This window comes from Piliocolobus tephrosceles, chromosome 14 (assembly GCF_002776525.5).
Source record: "Piliocolobus tephrosceles isolate RC106 chromosome 14, ASM277652v3, whole genome shotgun sequence".
Taxonomy (NCBI): Eukaryota; Metazoa; Chordata; class Mammalia; order Primates; family Cercopithecidae; genus Piliocolobus; species Piliocolobus tephrosceles.
In genome coordinates, this window is record NC_045447.1 from 43338435 (window position 1) to 43360227 (window position 21793).

The window sequence follows — 21793 nt, forward strand, 5'->3', positions numbered from 1 at the left end:
TGTTGCCTATAATATTTTGATTAGCAGTGACACATGACAAGTTTCAAAAATATTACCTATTTTTCTATTATCAGAGCAAAGTGTTTTTACTCTGAATCTAGATTCCTCAAAAAGATCTTGTTGAGAATGTTCTAAATTCCCAGATCTTTTCTTTTCTCTCTCTCTTTTTTTTTTTTTTTTTTTTTTTTTAAGACAGGTTCTCACTCTGTTGCCCAGGCTGGAGTGCGGTGGTGCGAACACAGCTTACTGCAGCCTTGGCCTCATGGGCTCAAGCGATCCTTGCACTTCAGCCTCCTGTGTAGCTGGGACTGCAGGCATGCACCACCACACCCGGCTATGTTTTTAAAATTTTTTTGTCGAGACAAGATCTAGCTTTGTTGCCTAGGCTGATCTTGAACTCTTGGGCTCAAGCGATCCTCCTGCCTCAGCCTCTCAAAATGCCGGGATTACAGGCTTTCTCTCTTTTTTAATGGTCATTTTATTTATATTGCTAAGTTTCATGATAGGATTGTTTAGCTTAGGGTCAGAAGAAAAGGAAAGAAATACCAACTGGAATTCATGCTGGCAGAATTTCAGCTCCATGTTTCAGAAACACACATAATTCAAGTTGTAGCTGAGGGCAGCTGTCAGAAGTAAGGTGAGCCTGACACAACACTGGAGAAGCCGGGGTTTCTCATCCTGACTCAGCCGTGGCCTTGCGGTGTGGTCTGAGTCAGGTCCTGCCCTTCCGGAGCCTAGGATAGGATGCACTGAGCCTGGACAACCCTTCCAGCTCCTGATCCTTTCTCCTCCCCCGCTCTCTGCCGCTCCCCCCTCCTTCTTCATCTTCTCGCTGTTCGTTTCCTTTCTGTCTCAGACACAAACGCCATCCAGCACTTCTGAATAGTACTTTTGTTCCGTGAACATCTCTTTTCTGAAAAGGACGATTGGTCAGGTTTGTATCTTTTAACTGCTGGCACATTTTATCAGTTAAGAACCTGAGTACCTCCCTCTCAGGAGACCACCTTAAGGAGGCAGGCAGGCAGGCAGAGAGGCAGAGACAATGGGTGAAAAACAACTGTTTGGGGGCCTAATTTATGGTCTCTCCAGCAAATGCCTTCTTTCAGGGGAGCCCCCTTTCCTGCTCTTCCCCGTGGCCCCAAGCATCTTCCAGCAGACTCCAGAGTATGACTCCTTCCTAGCTCCCCGAAGAATGGGGAGAGGGAACGAGCAGAGCCTGTGCCTGAGCCATCTCCTTCAAGGCCTTCAAGGGCCTCCTGGCTTGGCACTCCCTTGCTGGTAATCTTGAACCACGCATGCTGGGCCTCGATTTTCCTACTGGCAACAGAGGGATCAGGACACCTTCTAATTCTTGTGCAAATTTCGCGAGAAGCAGTGCATGAGAAAGTGCTTGGTAAGCTGTAAAGCTCTATTGCCTATGAGAGTATCATTGTAGTTCATCTCACATACCCACTCTGTGGCAAGGGACACATTTCTGAACATCTCCAAGGGTCAGTTTCCCCAACTGTAAAATGGGGACTATATACTTAGGTCATACAATTACTGTGAAAATTTCGTAACAGAGGTAAAACACCTGGTACAGTTCTTGGCAGTGGGAGGTGCCCAGGTCTAGGTTGGGCCGTTTTCCCTTTCCCTTTCTTATTCCTTCACAGCGTCTTTCCCTGATTACAGCGTATAGCCACGCAGCCCCAGGCGTCTGAAACCCAACTGGCCACTCTGTGGCCTGCACCCCACTTCGCTCCTCTGTAGAAGAGGGATAGTTAACAGTATCTGCTTCCGAGGGTTGTGGGGGAAGATTAGACCATGCTTATCCGTGGCTCGGCACAGAGTCAACACCAGGTGGACGTTGGTGATGCTGCCAGGGCTTCCTCCCTCTGGACACCCAGGCACTGGGCGTGGGCTGGACGGGACCCCGGCCACCATCTCCTTCGAGCCTATTCGTGGCCAGTGAAGAAAACCAGGCATGAGAGGAGCAGGAAGGGAGTCGCTCAAGGTCACACGAGTCATATCCCAAGATCTTTGAGGGATATCCAGGGATCCGCGGTGCCACCGTGCGAATACAGCTCGGCAGAGAGGCTGAGGTCCCTACGGGGAGGCCGGTCCCTTCCTCCTCGGCCCCACGGTCCGGGAGCCCCGTGGGCCTCGCTCCCGCCCACCGGCCAGGGGTCCTGGGGCTCGGGCTCCGACGGAGGAGCCCCCAGGGCCGGGGGCGGAGGGCAGACGCCTTCCAGGATGGCACCTGGATTTCCTGCGCGACGTGGAAAGAGAAATGAATTCAGCTGCTGCAGAACGTGGCGCAAAGAGAAGGCAGTGCGCGGCGCCCCCGGGAAGGAGGCCGCCCGCTCGCGCGGGCCTCCGCCAAGCATTTGCAATTTAATTGACATTGGCGGCAGGAAGCCAATCAGTCTAAGTCAATTGACGTTCCGAGATAAAACTAATCGGCGGCCGGCGCTGCCCCCGCCGGCGCGGCCGCGGCGGGACCCGGGGCGCAGCGTGGAGGCGGCGGCGCGCCCTGCAGGTCCCGGCGCTGGCGCGTGGCTCGGCCCGCTGATTGCCGCGCGGCCCGCGGCAGCCGGGAGAGGCCCGTAATGAATGACTTTATTTGCCGGGGCCCCGCTGAGAACAATTGAGTTTGTTATGGTAACAACGGATGCCAGCTTTCCGGGGCCCCGGGGGGCGCGGGCGCGGCGGCAGCCGGGAGCTGGGCAGCGGAGCAGATGATGCTCGCCGGGGCGAGGGCGCCGGGCGGGGGCCGGACGGAGCTGGCGTCGGGACCCGGCCTGGAGGGGCGAGGCCAGTTCGAATTGGGGACGCGCAGCGTGGAACCGGGATGGGAGTTCTTGATCATTCCTTGATGTTGGACAGGCCGGTCCTCCTGGGTGCGACTGCCACTCTTTCTTCCCTCTGTCCCCGAGCCTGAGTGGGTTCTGATCTTGCTGGATGATGCCCTGACGTAAACTTTTTGTCTCTTGCACCGGTGGAAAATTAGAAAAAGGCACAAACACAAAGGCATCTCTTTTTCCAGTGACCTGCAGTGGCTTGGTAAGTTCGGGACTGGATTTTGACCCTGCCACGTGCGCTTTGCGCCCTGGAGAGAAGGCCTTCCTTCCATCTCTGTCCCCTGTGTGTATCCCCAAGCTCTGTGGCCAGGCGCCCGCCTCAGAAAACTCTTCTTGCCCCACACAGAAGGCTGCCGCATGGAGATGGCTGGCTCAGAGGCCCCACAGCCTTCTCCTGCCTCCCGCTTCCGACCTTGAGTTCCAAGGGCAGAAATCGTCTCCTATTCATCCCAGACGCCCTCAGTGCCCAGCATAGGGCCTGGCACACACATGAAAGTAGTAAGTGAGGGAATGGGCTTCTCTCTTCTTTGCAGAATCTCTTGCTTTCCCTCTGTTACAGAGGCCAGAGTTCCCTTTTCCAGTTCTGTTTTCAGGCATGCTGGCATTCCCTCACTCACTCACTCACCAAACAACTGAGAACCAGCCTTTCATCCAAACAGGCCCTGGCCAGGGAGAGATCATGTAACCCGTGTGATGAGTGTGTGGCAGGCACCCGCTATGTGCTCAGAGTTGGCAAAGGTATAATAAGTGCTTGCTGAGGGCTTTTCCCTTTGTCATGGCACTCAGCGATCCCTGGTACCACCCCGTGACAATCATCACCCCACCCCCCATTTGCAGATGGACAAACTGATGCCCAGGTGTCTGAGAGGCATCACGATACAGTGGAATGGGTCTAGGCTGGGATTCTAACATAGTTTGCTGTGTGAGCTTTGTCCATTTTCTTCCCCTCTCTGAGTCTCAGTATCCTTATCTATAAAATGGGGGAGTTGGAGATGATGGCCTCTGAGGACCAGTTTGAATGTGAGTTGTCTACAGGGAAGAGGGATCCAGGTCCCTGCTCCCAGCCCAGCTCTCTTTGGCCTTAAAGTGTGACCACTGGGAAAAAAATTGCCCTCCACCCTCAGCTGTACAAGGCTGATTGGTGAGAGCGAGGCACTCACTGTATGATAGGTGAGTGTGGTGAGTGTGTATGTACTAATACTGTTTTCCTTTGGCTGTTGGAAAAAATGAGGCCGGGTGCAGTGGCTCACGCCTGTAATCTCAGCACTTTGGGAGGCTGAGGTGGACAGATCACCTGTGATTTGTTTTTTCTAAGACCTGCCCAGAGGGCACAAAAGAACCAGCGAGTAGGCAAGGGTAACAGCAAAACTGCACATTTATTTTGGTAACCTAAGGTGTGGGGGAGAAGTCTGTCCGCCTCCGGCAAAGGAGGCCGGCAGAGTCTCCCGGTGGGGCTCTCGGACGGACTTCCCACAGTCCCGACATCCCCACAGGAGTGGGGCTGTGAGAAGGCCGGTGGCTCACTGGCCAAGAGCGGCTTTTCTAGGAGTGGGAGGGCAATAGGCGGGGCACGGGCGTGTAGGGGGGCGTTCCGCAGGTGCGACCAGGTAAATCTTGGTCTCTTCGGATTGACGTCACCAGGTAAATCTTGGTCTCTTCGGATTGACGTCACCTGGCGCATGCCCAGTTGGTCTGCACCTTCCCCGGCGCCGGCTGCATTTTCGCGGGCGAGGGAAGAGTTGGTGGTGAGGAAGAACCTGGAAGTGCACCATCTTGCCTCCGTTCGTCCAAACAACCTGAGGTCAGGAGTTTGAGAACAGCCTGGCCAACATGGTGAAACCCAGTCTCTACTAAAAATACAAAAGATTACCCTGGCGTGGTGGTACGCACCTATAATCCCGGCTACTCAGGAGGCTGAGGCAGGAGAGTCGCTTGAACCTGGGAGGCGGAGGTTGCAGTGAGCCAAGATTGTGCCACCACACTCCAACCTGGGTGACAAGAGCAAAACTCCAACAAAAAAAAAAAAAAAAAAAAAAAAGAGAGAGAGGTTCAATAACCAGTCCAGGGCCACAGAGCCAGTAAGTCACAAGGCTGGGATTCAAACTCAGGCACTCTGTTTTCAGAGCCTGTGCATATAACCACTCTACTAGTTGGCAGAGGCAGCATATAACCCCTGTAACACCCCTCCCTTGCCCTACACCTCACCCCAGTCTTAGTCCCACCTGCCTTGCTCTTGGAGCTCCAATGCGCATTCTGCATGTTTTCAGGGCAGCAGCAGCATTGATTTTTCAAGGTGATTTTTCTCTCCCTGGCCTTTCCCTCCTGACCTAGGTACAGACAGCTGAGAGAAGGCTCCAGCAGGGAAGAGAAGCTGCTGTAGGAACCTGGGACTCTTCTTGGCTCATTCCTAGCTGGAATCTTGTATTTGGGAAATGGTTTTCTAAAAAGGGCAGAGGGAATCCAGGTCTTGTCTTTTAGGAACAAGTTTTGCTATTCATGATCAAGGAAGTACATTTATTTCATAGTTGTTTTTGGTATCTGTCTTTCTGTCCCTCAAAAGGGGTCTGGAAAACTCTTTCTCTCTAGAGATATCCCCTTTTTAGCAAGACAAATTAGGAAGATAGTCCCTAATATGGGATAATCTCGAAGGGTGGAACTGGAGGCGCCTTGGAATCATATATAGTGATTTTAAATCGTGTAACCCCAGCCGGGTGAGGTGGCTCATGCCTGTAATCCTAGCACTTTGGGAGGCTGAGAGGGGCGGATCCCTTGAGCTGAGGTGTTCCAGACCAACCTGGGCGACATGGTAAAATCCCATCTCTACAAAAAATACAAAAATCAGCTGAATGTGGTGGAAAAAAATCATATCAACCCAATGTTTCTTCTTTAAAACAAGTATTTTGTAGTGCTTCCTTTGCTGTCCTAAAATGAAATTTAGAGGAAATCCACCCATACACATAATTTAAAAAATAGATTTAATGCCCCAATTGTAACGGAAAGGGGAAAGAAAAGTAAAATCATAATAAAATGATATATTTTCATTATGTAAATGCTCAGACATGACTACACCAGAAGACATAATAAAGTAGTTAGTTGCTTGCACTTAGGCGTAGAATCTCCATGAATGCAGCAGCTACAAATGTGGACAGCTGTGTTTTTTGGCAACATAAATATCTCTGGTGGTGTTGCCATCAGCAAACTGATTTTCTGAAATTATGAACATGTCCTGATAAAATTCCAACCAAAGCAAAGCATAATCTTCCCTCAATGTATATGGTGATTGTATCCTTGAAGAAGTGGGTGTAAATGAAAACACCAAGTCTCTGTGTATATCAGTAACACAGAGTTACGTTCATGACTCACATATTTATAAAGAGTTTTCACCAACTTCAGTGTGTGATGGATCATTCCATAGATGTGTGAGATGCAGGCCAAGTATTTACTGTGCTGGACTGTGCTGGGTAGCATCCCTGGCCCCATCCATTGAATGCCGTAACTCCTCCCCCATAACAGTATTAGTAATAATTCATAGATTTCCCAAATCTCCTCTGATCTGATCACGCTTGTGGACAACCACTGGCATGAATGGGTTTCTCTCTAGGGTGTCTTTCTTTTGGGAAGTTCTGTGGAGTCTGTTAAAAAGCAAAATCTGCATGTATTGTGCACTCATTGTGTGCAAGACCTGACCCAGAGACACAGAAGCAGAGCCTGATTTAGATGTGGAGCTGTGAAAGCTATGTGACCCCACTTCATGCGTGCCAAGCTCCCAGGGGCCTACAGGTGCACACTACCACACCTAGCTAATTTTTGTATTTTTACTAGAGGCGGGGTCTTGCCATGTTGGGCAGGCTGTCCTCAAACTCCTGACCTCAGGTGATCCGTCTGCCTCAGCCTCCCAAAGTGCTGGGATTACAGGGGGCAGTCACAGAGCCCAGCCCTTGTTCTTTTTAATTTAGCAAATGGCTTCTGTTTTCCTGTCCTCACTCTCAGTCCTTACTGACTCTCAGGAGGTGTTCGCTGTGTAGATAGCACTCTCACTTGCTCTGACCAGTGCTGTAGGCCTGGCACAATTTATTGATCCCATTGCACAGATGTGTTGAGAGAAGTGTAAGAACACACAGCTAGCAAGCGGCAGAGCCAGAGCTCGCTCTCTGTGCTCCACCACTTTTGTCACTTAAACATTTACAAGGCAGAGCCTCTTCCCTGGGGTGCCCTTCACCCATTTACTGGATGCCTGCGGTTGAGGGCTCTCTGAGGATACTTTCACAAACTTGGACTGCAAGTCCATCTCCAGGCCTTCTCTCCTTGACACAGAGTGGGCTCCCACTCTGTGTCCAGACTGAGACTGGGTTCCCTGGCAGGGTTTGGGACTAGAGCACCAGCAACAGATTGATGTATGCTGGAGCCAAGGGATTCACCTTAGCCAGGTACCCCTCTCTGTACCCATCTTGTTCTTTTTATTTTTTAATTTTACTTTTATTTATTTTTTTAAATAAAATTGATGTGGTATTGAACACTGTAGTCTCAGAGGTAGGTAAGGCCTGGGAGACCCCATTGTTTTCCCTTAGGCGTTTTCCTCAGGGACCCCTTTGTTTTCCCTTAGGCCAGGCATGGAAGGGGAGCATCAGATATCCCCTGGGAGGGTGTGGCCACTATTTCCCAACAGGAGGTCACATGGGAGCAGCTGTCTCCCTTCTCCTTTGTACCTGTTTTTTTTTTTTTTTTTTTTTTTTTTGCCAGTTTCAGTGAAATTCACTCTATAAGTATTTATCGTGTTCCTGCTGTGTGCTAGGGGTTGTCCTAGTTGCTGGGAACACAGCAATGAACAAGACAGACAAAAATGTTTGCCCACATGAGTGACATTCTAAGGGGGAACGACAATAACTAAATAAGGAAAATAAGCAGCATGCTGTTCAATGCTCTGGAGGAAAACAAAGCTAGGTGAGGAGACAGGGAATGAAGCAGGGCTGAGCGGGAGCCTTTGCTGTTTTTGGAGGGTGGTCCTAATGATGAGCTGACATTTGAGCAGAGGCCTTAATGGAGGGAGGAGTGAGCCAGGCAAATATCTGGGGGAGGAAGTTTCCAGAGAGAGGAAACAGCATGTGCAAAGACCTCAAGGCCGAGTGAGCTTGGCATGACTGTGGAACCCTAAGGAGGCGAGTGTGGTGGGAGCAGAATAAGCGAGGAAAGAGTGGGAGGAAACAAGGTCAGAAAGGTGGGATTGCAGGGTGGGTACCCAGATTGGTACCAGTAAGGCCTGGTAAGCTGTGAGGGGCTGTGGGTTTTGCTCAGAGTGGGAGTAGACGGCAGCCTAGAACCTCCAACACGGAACTTCAGAGGCACATTTCCTCCCCTTCCTCCAGTGAGTCACTCACTCCAGCATACCTTCCCTCCTAATCACCTCCCAAACCTACCCCCTTCTCTGGGTAGCCATTCCGACTGTTAGCTCTGTCCTGGCTGAGGGCTTCCACTCGACCCTGGACCTCAGTCTCATCTCCCTCCAACAGGGTCTCTACACTGTGGCCAGATTAGACCGTATGACCCTCCTCCCCCAACCCTTCTGTGTCTGGAATTGTGAATATATTGATATCATCAGACAAGGGACTGACTGGAACAGAGACTGGGGAATCTGGGATGTGGGGATTGGGGTTGCTGGTAGATGGGTTGTCGTTTTGTCTGGGAGGCAGTGCATGTAGTGCAGTGGGTGGCCCAAAGCCCCTCCCCCAACCCTCAACCAGCTCCTAATCCCCAGCCCGGTCTCTGGCTTCGGCAGTGGCTCCCCCCAGAGGCACCTGCTTTATTTATGGCTTCTCCCCAACTCCCCGCAGGCAGAGGAAAGTCCATTAGTGTGTTTGCAGACTCTGCCAGCTCTGAGCAGATGCAAAGCTTATTTGCAAACTGTCATTGCCCTTGCCTCCTCCAGAGACTCTCATGCTGGGCTCAGCCTTGTGCCTCCAAGAGCCACCTCCCTCAGGCAGCCACCAGGGCAAGCCGCTTTCCTGATTTCCCTAAGCATAGTCTTGGCTTGGAGTTGGGAAAATTAAATTAAATGCCACGAAGGAACCATAGCAGTGCATTGGGCCATGTTGACAGTAGAGAATGAAGTCCTCTCTGTCGATAGAAGCTCATTGTTTTGACATAAATTAGGGAGGCATTGAGAGAAAGTGGAAAAAGTCTTGAGCTGAGGACTTGGGACCCAAGTTCAAGTCTCTGTTAGTCTGCTGAGTATCTTGGTGATTTGGGGCAACAGTTTATTGCCTTCTGAGCCTCAGTTTCCAAGTTGCACAAGGAGCTGCAGACAGGCTTGGAATCCACTCCAAGCTCCAGAATTCTCTGATATGAATTTTGGGGATGTTTCTTTCATCCAGTGAGCTGGGGACAAAGCGATTTGTCCAAAATGGCTCGGTAATTCTGAAATTATCTGGAGATTGGCCTCATTGGGGTATAAGGCACTGAGGAGTTGAGACACCAGGGCTCTCAGTCTCACCTGGCCTGATCACTCTGCTGTGTGACCCTGGGCAGGCCATGTTCCCTCTCTGAGCCCATTTTTCTCATCTGCAAAATGGAATCGTAATCTCCTGCCCATCTCTTGAGATTATCATGAGAATCAGATAAGCTGATGAATGTTTCATGTTCCACAGGAATATGTATTTGAGGGGTGCGATTGTTATTATTTTGTTGCTGTTATCCTTTTCAGATGTCTAGGCATACACACTTGCCAGTGTAATACAAGAATATGCCCATATAGGGTACAGAGCCCAAACAAGTCAATTTAACTACAGGAGAGGGAAATAATGGTGCTTCTCTGAATAATGAAGAGCCCTTCTTATAAGTTGTGCTTGTTCAGTTCCAGGCCCTCATAAGTCCACCATTCCTGTGTGTGTGTTTGGTGGAAAAACACACCACAGACATACACAAAAGCCTCTTGAGTTCTTTTCAACTGGGACAGGAGATGACACACGTTGGCAGACAGAGGCTGATCTCTGTGTATCCAAGAGGAGTCAAGCCAGTCCGAGTACATCTAACAGGTCAAGCTCTGAAATGAAGAAGCAATAAGCCAGTGAAATGGTACTATCACCGAAACATGATTGATCAATTGAATTCTATCAGAGACAGTGGACAGTGAGATTAACTCAGGCCTGATAGGTTCAATGAGTTAAAGCATGATGTTCATTTCAGCTTCATTTCACCAGTCTTTGCTTGTGAAATTGGTCAATCAATAGAGGTTGAAGATCATATATATAGAGAGAGATATCGGGGACCATCTTATGGGGAATATAATCTTGGTAGTTGGCTCCTGGCTGGGGCTGCCTGCTGCGGGTAATGGAGACAGAACAGGGACTCCATCAGCCCCATCGAAATGGCCTGATATCTTCTCCAAATGAAAAGTATTTTTGGATCTCTGATGATTTATCTTTTTTTTCCTCCCTCTCACTTTGATCTATGACAAAACCCATACCCATCTTGGAGAAATATAGTGATTTCTCCTGAAAACATTTGTGCAATGATCAGATAGATACACTTCAAATATGAACCTTCTTTTTAGTTATATCGTCCTTGGGAAAAAAAATACAGATGGTAATTTAAAAACTCAAATGGGGGTAATGCAAAGATATCAGAGTAAATATGATTTTTAAGCCCTTTTATTTATTTATTTATTTCTGTGCAGTGGGGGATGGGAGACAGACTGTGCATGAAGGCCATAAACGGGATGTATGCAGCAGTCCTTCCAGGTATAATTAAAACGAAGCCTTTTGCATTCTTTGATCTCATTTAAAAGCACAATTCACAAAAACAAATCACCCTTTTGCTCCCAGTAATATTTCATTTCCTTCAGAATATTTTCACTATGGCGGTTAACATCCTTTCTAATTAGTGTGCATATCCCTCTGTAAGGTGGGGTAATTAGGGACTACTGTACGAGGTAATGGACTTGGACAGTGTGGATTAGAGAGAACAGACTTGCCCTGTGGCAATGCATCAGGTATTACTTCCTTTCTGCCTCTTCTTTGAGGTCGTCTTGATTCATTTTAGCACAAAGAAATCCCATCTCTTCATACCAACACCATGAAAGCTTCAATAATGTATTTGCACTGTTTGTATATCAGAGTGTATATTAGGTTCTGGATAATGGATAGTGATGCTGAACAGCTCGACAGAGAGGAAAGAGCCTCTCACACTTCGCCCCCTTTCCCCTCCTGCAGCTCCTGAATTCTAATCATGCTGAATTATAGCCGTTCCCCTGCACCATGCTTTCTGTGCCTCCAGGCTGTCGCAGATGCTGTTCCCTCTGGTTGGAATGCAGTTCCTCTTCCCTGGGCATTTCTTTAGCTAACTCCGTCCTTAAGACTCAGGGTAAGCCTGGACGCAGTGGCTCATGCCTGTAATCCCAGCACTTTGGGAGGCCAGTCTGACCAACATGGTGAAACCCGGTCTCTACTTAAAATGCAAAAAATTAGTCAGGTGTGGTGGTGCATACCTGTAGTCCCAGCTACTTGGGAGGCTGAGGCAGGAGAATTGCTTGAACCTGGGAGGCAGAGTTGCAGTGAGCCAAGATGGTGCCATTGCACATCCAGACTGGACAACAGGGTGAGACTCCATCCCAAAAAAAAAAACCCCAAAAAACAGACAAAAAAAGACTCAGGCTACATCTTTTCCAGGGAGCTGTTCTTGGGCTACACTTGCCCTTAGTCTGGATTAAGTGGAGTGAGTGAGTGTGGAAGAGACTCTGGAACCAGACTGCTTGAGTTTGGACCCTAGCTTCTCCACTTCTTAGCTGTGTGATCTTGGGCAAGTTAACTCTTTTTTTTTCATTCCTTCCCCCCACCCCCCAATCTTTAGATCCTGTGACTAGGCAAGTTGTTTAACCCCCTGCCTCAGTTTCGTCATCTGTAAAATGGGAGGAAGCAATAACAGACTTGACATCTTAGGGTTTTTGTGAGGATCCAATAGGGAAGGTGCTTAGAACAGTGTCTCGCAGAGTGAGCTCTGAATAGGGTCTGGCCACTTCCATTAGGCTTCTAGGGCTGTGTCTGCTTCTTAGGCTCCTAGCACTTATTGTACTTCATTGCAATTATTCACTTGTCTTCGTCCTCCACTAGGAGACGGGGGCTAGGACTTGAAGCTCTCTGTAGCTCTGGTGGGAAGCCCAGGGCCAGATACCTGTATGTTGCTCAGGGATCAACGGATCCAGGATGCTTGAGGCAGGAGTCAGAAGCCTCATGTCCAAGCTTACCTTGAATCTGCTGTCTGGCCCCTGACAGATCCCTTTGCCGTCTGGCCTCCCCTTTGCCATCCTCGAATGTGGAATCACCAGCCCTTGGGGCCTTTCCCACACTGACAGCCTATGACTCATTGGGTAACACCCGGCACAATCAGATTCACTCTGGTCAAACCTGAACGTATTTGGCAATTTTACAATTTCGCGTTTTCCTTCTCCGAGAAGAACGATTGAGTGAAGCTAATTGGCTGAATAATGGTAGTTTCAATGGAATCTTTCTCCATGCCACCTTGATTTTTCTCAGTCTGCAGCCCTAGTTTAGGACAGGATTTAGAAAATGACTCAGAACATTGATTTTTGTTCCGGGCTACCAAGGGACATTTCCAGCCCAGCCACCCTCATCCCCAGCATGGGGCCTGGCTCATAGTAGATGTCCTAGAAGCATTTGCCAACTTAACCTGATTACCTGTACCTGGAATCCCATCTCTTACCTTGGCACCTTGTTTCCCAGTCCTGGTTCTTATTGTCCCTCCTCCAGGACCCCCCTCCCTGTTGTTAGTCATCTCCAGGTTACTCGAAGCACCCCAAGCAGCACCATGCAGACAATCGAAGCTCTGTAATGAGTTTGAGCTTGAGTCTGTGAACAGCATTTTGTTGTTGTTGTTGGACTCGGAGCAATATATGACTTGCTGCATTTTCCTTTTGGTATATGCTGCCAGGGAGCTTAGAGCTCAACTGAGTTTTAGTAGTTTATCATCCACTCTAGTTCAAAATTTTATGAAGAGCCTCAAATCTGTCTTAGAAGTAGGTGGGACATAAACTCTTAGTTGTTTCACTTTTTCCTCCTCTGAGATCACTGATATAATAGAGGTCACTCCTGAGTTCTCTGACGATACCAGTGACTGTCCTAGTGCTGACTTCTGAGCCATACAAGCCTTTCTAGCTTAATCATTCAGTCAACAAACATTGATTAGCATCTCCTATGCTTGAGGTAAATGAGACAGGGGCGCTGCCCTCGGCTCATACTTTAGCAGGGAAAAAAATGCTAAGTCTAGAAACAGCTCATGTTTATTGAGCGCATACTATTGAGTTATGCTAAGTATTTTACATGTATTCTCATTAAATTCTCTCATCAACTCCAGACACTATTATTATTCCAGTCTACAGATAAGAAAATTGAGGATTAGAGCAGTTAAAGAAGTTGCTCAAATATCATGGGCTTGTGAGAGACAGAGTGCTGGGATTTGAACCTGGGCCCACATGAGTTCGGAGTGCCCAGGCTTCCCCAGTGTTCTGTACCGGGTCTGCCACAGTGCTCAACTTCAATTTAGCACATGTAGGAGCTGTGCGAGTGCTCTACTGTGTTATCTTGGGCAAATTACGTCATCTCTCTGTGCCAGCTTCCTTAACTGTAAAGTGGAGATTCCAGGAGGACTGAGTTCACAGGATGGTTTGTGAAGAGTAAAATCCAGGCCATAGTGGTGGCCTGTGGAACATGCTGAGGAGACCCAGAAGAAAGGGTGGTGAATTCAGCCTTTGGATTTGGAGGCAGGCTTCAGAGAGGAGGCAGTTTTTAGACTGAGTCTTGCTGGGCAGGAGGGAACGGCATGCCAGCAGAGGGTGCAGAATGTCTGGGGGCACTGGGGAGCAGTGGTGAAGGGACACATGAGGGCTGACAAACGGCCTGCTGGGGTGGCTTTGTGGGGTGAAGTAGGGGGTGACCCTGACTAGAGGGGCAGGTCGTCGAGGCCTCAGGGGCTCAGGCTTTGTCCCCAGGGAGCCTTGAAAGGGTTTTCTTGATGAAAATGAGGGTGACAGCAGCTAGCATTATTTGGACACTAAACTCTGTGCCAGGCGCCGTGTTAAAGTGTCATGGAGATTATCTCATTTAATCCTCACAAAAGCCCCACGAGTTGTCCTGCATACTGTTACTTTCAGTTTACAGATGAGGGGACTGAGGGCTTTCATCTTAGCAGCTGACAGGAAGAATAAAGGGAGGTGTCCCGAGTGCTGGATCTGCAGATAGGAGACCTAGGTACAAATCCCAGCATTGCCACTTTGAGCTGAGTGACCTCAGTGACTCAAGCTTTCTGAGCCTCAGTTTTCTCATCTGTAAAATGGAATAAGAATACATACTTCATAGAGATGTTCTGAGGGTCAAAGAAACTGAAGAATGCACAAATAACGTGGCTCAGTACCTGGCACTGAACAGTGCTCTCTCTGGGGTGAGAACAGGGGGTGTGGGGAGCTTTGCAACCCTGTTATCTCTGTCAGCCCCACTTTGTTCTTTGCTAGGGACAGACGATGCTCTCCCAATCTTGCACAAGGAGTTTTGCTAACATAGTCCCAGAACAAATCCCCTGGCTTCCTATCCCTTTTAAAAAATTACTTGTTTTTTTTTTAAGAGACAGAGTCTTGTTCTGTTATACAGGCTAACGTGCAGTGGTGACACTATAGCTCACTGAAGCCTTGAACTCCTGGGATCTAGCAATCCTCTTGCCTCAGCCTCTCAAGTAGCTGGGACTACAGGCCTGCACCACTACACCCTGGCTAACTTCTTAATTTTATTATTATTGTTAGTTTTGAGACAGAGTCTTACTGTGTTGCCCAGGCTGCAGTGCAATGGCATGATCCTGGCTCACCAAAACCTCTCCCTCCTGGGTTCAAGTGATTCTCTTGCTTCAGCCTCCCGAGTAGCTGCAGGTGTGCACCACCACACATGGCTAATGTTTGTATTTTTAGTAGAGACAGGGTTTCACCATGTTGACCAGGCTGGTCTTGAACTCCTGACCTCAGGTGATCTGCCCACCTTGGCCTCCCAAAGTTCTGGGATTACAGGTATGAGCCACCACACCCAGCCATTTTTTATTTTTAGTTTTTTGTAGCAACGGGGAGCTCAACATGTTGCCAAGGCTGGTCTTGAACTCCTGGCCTCAAATGATCCTCCCACCTTGTCCTCCCAAAGTGCTGGGATTATAGGCAGGAACCTATAACTGCTCTCAGCCTGAAATAATTATTTAAAGTTACAAATTAGCATGGTCTGAATTTGGTGGATCTCTGCTTTATAGGTTGTTTTGAGAATTAGCCATTGCAGCCACCTGAAGATGCCAGCTCCAAGCTATTTGGGCTCACTTGACCCCAACTGGAAAAATGCCCCAAGTCACATCAGTTCATCTTGCCAGTCACCCCAGCTCTGTACTCCTGTGGCAGATGACCCATCAGGACCTGCTCTGTCCCGCATCCTCACAAGGGAGGCAAGTCTAGGAGTAGAGGCAGTGCCAGAGGCCTGTGGTTACAAGCAGCAAACTGGGCTCATCTAGAGACAGCCCTGGACCCTGGGGTAAGGTGGGGTTGTTGTAGTGCATAAAACAGGAATGGGATCTGGGAGTTATTCTCACAGTTTCTTCTTTGCTTTTCTTTCTTTCTTTCCTTTTTTTTGAGACCGAATCTTGCTCTATTGCCCAGGCTGGAGTGAATGGTGCAATCTTGGCTCACTGCAAACTCCGTCTCCTGGGTTCAAGAGATTCTCGTGCCTCAGCCTCCTGAGTAGCTGAGATTAAGGGCGCCCACTACCACACCCGGCTAATTTTTGTATTTTTAGTAGAGTGGGGGTTTCACCATGTTGGCCAGGCTGGCCTCGAACTCCTGACCTCAAGTGATTCGCCTGCCTCGGCCTCCCAAAGTGCTGGGATTATAGGCATGAGCCACCGTGCCCAGTCTATTTTCATAGTTTCAAACAGTTTAAGAGTAAATATATCCCTGTGAAGAAAAAAGAGAGTTATTCCTGTCTCTGACTTTCCCCCAGCACTCCCACTGCCCCCAACCAACAGGCCTCTCGTCACATGAGTGCTCATTCAAATGAATGGGATCCTCTTGGTTGGCTCAGGCGGTCTCTTAGGGTGGGATGGATTACAGCCAGGGAGTCCTCTATAAAGACTGCACAACCACCAAAATGGGAAAATAAGTCAATGGTCATTTAATACTACTTAGCAGACAAAATCCAGTTGGATTTTTGTGGAGAAAGGGGTTAGAAATGATCAACTCAGCTACCTTAGCTTACTGTCGGTGCCTCTGAGGCTCAGAGGGAGAGGAACTTGCCTGGGCCCACACAGCAAGTAAGGGCAGAGCTGGGGCTAGAAGCCGGGACTGCTGGCTCCCAACCCTTTTCCCACTGGGCCCTGCTACTGCCCTGCCATGCTAAGGAGTAGCTGTGAGGATGAAGGAAGCTGTATAAGGGCTCTGGCCTAGGCCTGGGTTCTGCAGAGGAACTGGACTCTGAGAAAGGCTGGAGGCTGACCTGGTGGCTCTAGCCTCCTTTCCTGGGGCTCTTCAGCCCCCAGATGGGGTTACATCCCAAAAGCCATGATGCTAGAAGGGATTTCAGAGATTCATGTTTGTTTTTATATTTTTCCTCCCAGTGAGTGTCTACAGACATAAGGTGCATGATAATTTTTAAAGAAACAAATCAGAACCCTCCAAGAAAAATGCAAAACCCCCGAATCTGCTGTGCTCTGAAAAGAATGCAATGGGTTTATGATCTTTTAAGACACACAAGAGACAGCTTTCTCTTGACAGATGGGAATCTGAGGCTATTTTGCTTCCTCCCTTTTTGCGTGACCAGACCCGATTGTGTAAAGCTTTTAGCTTCAAAGCTGGGTTGTGAATAACATTGGTTTAACCTGAAATTTAAAGCCGGCATTTCTTTGCTCCCCGAGACGGGGCTTCCTGCCCCTTGCTCCCCTGAAGCTAGCTTCCAGAATGTTAATTCTACGAGCCATGGTTGACTAAGCCCAGCACTGGGTCTATTACATATTATTTGATTTGGAGTAGAAAAAAAAGATTTAAAGATACCATGCCCCCTGTATACCTTTGTACTTTCGCCCATGTCTGTCCATATATTTAAGCATACCATTCACATTGTGAGTTCAGACTTTTCTCCCTGGAATAAAATGGGTCTGAGCATTTCTGTAGCCTGCCTCCAAGACCACATTCTCCAATTAAGTCAGACAGCATCTTCACGGTGCAGATGAGAAATGCTACGGAAGCTTACACTGGAGGCCTGGAGGTTCAGACCTGCCCTTGTGCAGGGGCTGATTTGGGGTATGCATTTTTGCAGCTGTCTCTGAGCATATAATCTGTTTGTTGGTTCATTCTCACTGAGGACCGACTGTGTGCCACACCAGAGGCAGGACAGAGGGTCCCTGACCTCTTAGGACCATGCGCTTTTTCCTTCAGAGTACTTACCTTGGTTGATACTTGCACCTTTACTGGTCCGATTATTTTCAATTACTGTTTGCCACCTCCTCTGGACATAACTCCATGAGGACGATGGCTGGGTCAGCTTTTGCCCATCACTGTGTCCCTGGCATTAGCACTCACTAAGCTTGGTGGAGGGAAGAATGATGAATGAGTGAGGTCAGATGGAGGGATCCTGACATTTTCAGACCAGACATGCAGAGTGATGGTGCATGTCACACTAGTCACAGGTAGTACCAATTCGTTCATTTATTCCACAGATATTCGCTTTGGAGGAGAGAGAGATGAATTACCTCCCACCTTTCCCCCGAAGGTAGCTCGTAGCACAGTGTGGGAGTGAAGGGTCCAGGGGATGTCGTTTCTAAGATAAGGGAGAAAGTGGTCAGAGCCCTGAGAACGGGAGCTGGAGGACCGGCTGGGGCATGAAGGAAGGAATCCTGGAGGAGGAGACATGTGTGCCTTCTGGCTGTGTCTGTCTGAAAAACAATGCCTGTGTCCGTGGGAGATGCTTTCCATTCCGTATGGGCACAGTGGATCACCTGCGGCTTAACAGGCCAATCAGCGTATCACCTTCCAACACCCACAAATGCAAGCTCCTACTTCCGCCAGCCCCTAGTTTCTACCAAAAGAGGAGGCTTGGGAGCTGAGTTTAGAAAGCATGCCCTGACCTAAAGGAATGAGCGATTTGGGCCCTGGGACTGAGAAATGTGGAGGGCACATGTTTCCCCAGCACTTCCCGTAGCTCCTCAAGACTCCTGCAGCAAGGCTCAGATCCTCTCTCTGGCCTCTGGGGTTGTCTGGCTCAACCCCTCCCAGCCTCTCCAGATTCTCCTGGGGCCTTTTCCCTCTCTCCCTCTGTTCCTTTCACCCCCTTCTCTCAGGGCCTTTGTACGGGCCCTTTGTCTCCTCGGTCTGGCACCCTCTCTGCCCCACCCCGTTTCCCTGGTCACTCCTCACAGTTCCATGCAATTCCTCTTGGAGACTTCCCTGACTCCTCCCACAGGAGGCCACTCCCCTCCCCGTTACACCTGGTCACAGAGATATATTTTTATGCTCTCTTTTCACGCTAGCATCAGTCACAGTTGTTTGTAATCCTATGTTTATTCGTGTGATTACTTGACTAAAGCGGGCTGCCCTCTCTAGATTGTAGAGAGAGAGGTTTGTCTTGGTCATCACTGTATCCCCTGTTTTTGTTTATTTTTAAAATGTATTTACTTAAAAAATATTACCTGATACAGAGTAAATATTTTATCAATATTTGTTAAACCAATGAATAACTGATTATGTGTTTTGGAGTGTCCAAAGCCTTCTTAAGGAAATGACAGACACTATTGCCTTTATTTCCTTAGTAAAGAAAGCAAGCGAGGTGCTGGTGGGGCAAGAGTGGTGAGGGCAATCGTGGGACAGGGTGAATGCCCAGAGAGGTGGGCTCTGCCCAGCTCACAGCCCTTCCAGGAAAGTCTACCTGCCTCAGCCTCCCAGGTGCTGGAATTACAGGCGTGAGCCACTGTGCCTGGCAGCCTGGATATCCTTACAGGCTCAGTTGACAGGGGCTGTGGCTGACTCTCAAAGAAACAGAGCAGGATGCAGCCAGTTCGCTTCCGGGGAGACTCTGCAGAGAGGGGTGCGGGTCCAGCAAGGCTGCCTGTGCTCAGAGTCTGTGTGGTGTCCTTGGGGGAGGGTCTCCTAACACCCGCTGTGTGTACACTTGAGGGCCTGTGTGCCCTGAGCCTTTACTCTGTGCTGGGCTCTACTGGATGACCAGACAGTGACCTTGCCTGCAGGGGCCCTCAGTGGATCAGAATGGATCTCTGAGCTTTGGGCTCTGAGCTGTGGAAAGAGCCTGGCCCATGAGTCCCGTGGGAGAGGGATCAAGCCTGAGGATGTCTCTGGGAGGATGGCCTGGCTGGCTGGGAGAGGCCCCCTAGAGGGGCAGAGTTGAGGGGGTCTGATGGAGCAGCTGGGTGGGCTGGAGAAGCTGGGCACTGCCCTGCTGGGGACAGAGCCAGGCCTCGGCAGGAGTCCTTAGGAGATGGCTGACAGGAAGGAGGCTTCACTAAGAGTTTTGGGCCTGGCTGGCAGGGTCCGGGCTGGGAAGCATAACTGAAGCTGGTGGAGGGAGAAGCTTTTTGAAAGTGACGTGCCCCTTCTGACAGGGAAGAACTTGGGGGTGCACTGGGGACCAAGGCCAACATCATGCTTTCGCAGGAGTGACTGGGACCAGGATGACTGGGCAGAGCCACAGCTGAGTAGGAAAAACTGAGCCGTCTTTCCTGGTGTGCGTGTGCGTGTGCATGTGTATGCAGAGAACCTTTGAGAAAAGGATCATTTGGTGGGTGCTGACCATTGGAAGAACACTGCAGGGCAGACAGACTGGGCCATGAGCTCCCATACCTGCTAGTCTTGGTGACCTTGTGGGAATGGTCCCCGTGGGGATGGGCCATGATGGGAGAAGGGTCTATGAGGATGATGTCCTCTGGGCAGGAGCAGGTACCTGTCTTGTGGAAGGCCAGGGTCACGGGCTGCTAGAGGAGGGGCCTAGGCTTCAGGCTGGGGAACGTTGGTCAGAGAGACCAACTTCTGCCTTGGCCCACATGTGGGAACATCTGGTGACTCAGGCTGTGGCCCAGCCTACAGTATCCTCTTGGGTCAAAATTAGTGGGGAATCCATTTTCTCAGAGGGCTCGTGAGCTGCCTCTGAAGGCCCTTCCTATAGAGGATGCTGGGTCCTCTGAACCTGTTGGCTTCTACAGGGGATCTGAAAGGCCAAAACGCAAGGCTGCTGTCTTTGTTCAAATGTCAGCCCTGCATTGCAGTTGTCTCCAGATAAGTACAGTTGAGGAAGCACTGACTTTTGGCTGAGTCTTGGTGACACCACATCCCACTGCTTCATGCTCCTTAGTCTGGCCTCATTCCTCGCATGAATGGGAGCTGGCCATGACGGATGAAGTCCAGTCTAGGGCAGGAGTGTGCTGGTGGGGGCGGGGGTCAGACAAGGCCTTGAGTAAGGGCACCTTTCAGCATGAGGGCAGACCCATGCTGGTTTTCCCCAGGGCTTCCTGACTGCAGGAAGATGTCCCAGATGCCTCACCTCTGGGCCTGGGTTTCAAAAAGACTCTGGTCAGCCTTGTGTGAGCAGTGTGATCCCAGAGAGCCCCGGGGAATGAGGTACCCCCGAGGCCGTTTGCTTGCTGGAAACATTTGCCCTCTGTGCTTGATTTTATTTTGAACAGTTCAAGCTTGAGACTCAACAGAAGATATTTCATCGCATTTGTTTCTTTATTGGTAATTCATAATATTTCTTTTGACATGTAAGCATCGTCACCAGAGACTGTTACAGTGTGAATAGCTAACAATACAGAGCACAGAGGGAATTTAATCTTATACTTACTTAATTTACATTTTGTAATAGGCAGTACATTTAAACTTCTGAAACCAAACCAAACCAAAGAAAAACATGCCGTGAAAAGTCCCTCCCCGCACCTCCACTCACTTCCTACCTCCCTGAATGAGCAACTGCTGTAAATGTCTCTCATATATCCTTTGGAGAGATCTACATTGCACATAGTCTTATTTTTTTCCTTTTTACACAAAAGGTTGTACATTATACATTCTGTGCTGTACCTTGTTTTTTATTTTTTAACGCAACAATGTATCTTGAAGATCTTTTCATATCAATTCACAGAAGGAAGCCTCATTCCTTTCTGCTGCTGCAGTTTTCCATTATGCAAGTATGCCTGGCTGCGTTCACCAACCCCCATCCCCAAATAAACCCTCGGGTTGTTTCCAGTCTTTTGCTACAAGAACCTTGTATATACATCACTTCTCACATGTGTAAGTTGAGCTGTAAAATAAATTCCCAGAAGTGCAATCGCTATATTGAAGGGAATGTGCATTTATGGTTTTGATAGATTTGTCGCCTTGTCTAGCACAGGTGTTGTTACCACTTCCACCAGAATTGTATGAGAGTCCCGTTTTCCTACAGTCTTCCTAGCACAGTGTTTCACTGACCGATCACATGATGTGGTAGCAAATGTCCAGGGTAAGGACCCCAACTCTGGGAAAAACTGTAGCTCCCAGGAGTGTCTTTAGGACAGGAGGGGCAGGAGCACCTGATGACTAGGCCTGCAGGTCAACCCAAGCTCAAATCCTCAGGCAAACCAATAAATCTCTCTAGGTCTCCATCTTCTCATCTGCAAAGTGGGGAGAATAACCTACTTTGAGGGTCATCATGAGGATTAGATGAGATAATGCATGTCGAAAGGACTTCGCACAGTCCCTGGCACATGGCTGCGGGGGGCTGGCCCTGCATTTACCAAGCAGGTGACCTTGGGCAAGGCGGTGCCTTACCTGAGCCCCTGCTGGTGTCTTCTCTGGTCGGGAGGGAGTTGGGGTTAGGTCCTCTTGGTAGTCTCAGGGTCTGACCTGTCTTCCTTTAGCAACGTGTATAACCTCCATTCACCCTTCCTCTCTCCTG

General features: G+C 49.3%; 1 protein-coding gene across 3 annotated transcripts in view; it reads left to right on the forward strand.

Annotated features, from left to right (window-relative positions):
• Positions 1 to 21793, forward strand: part of PAX5 (paired box 5) — a 200449-nt gene that overhangs the window by 46275 nt on the left and 132381 nt on the right. The gene's annotated exons all lie outside the window — the stretch shown is intronic.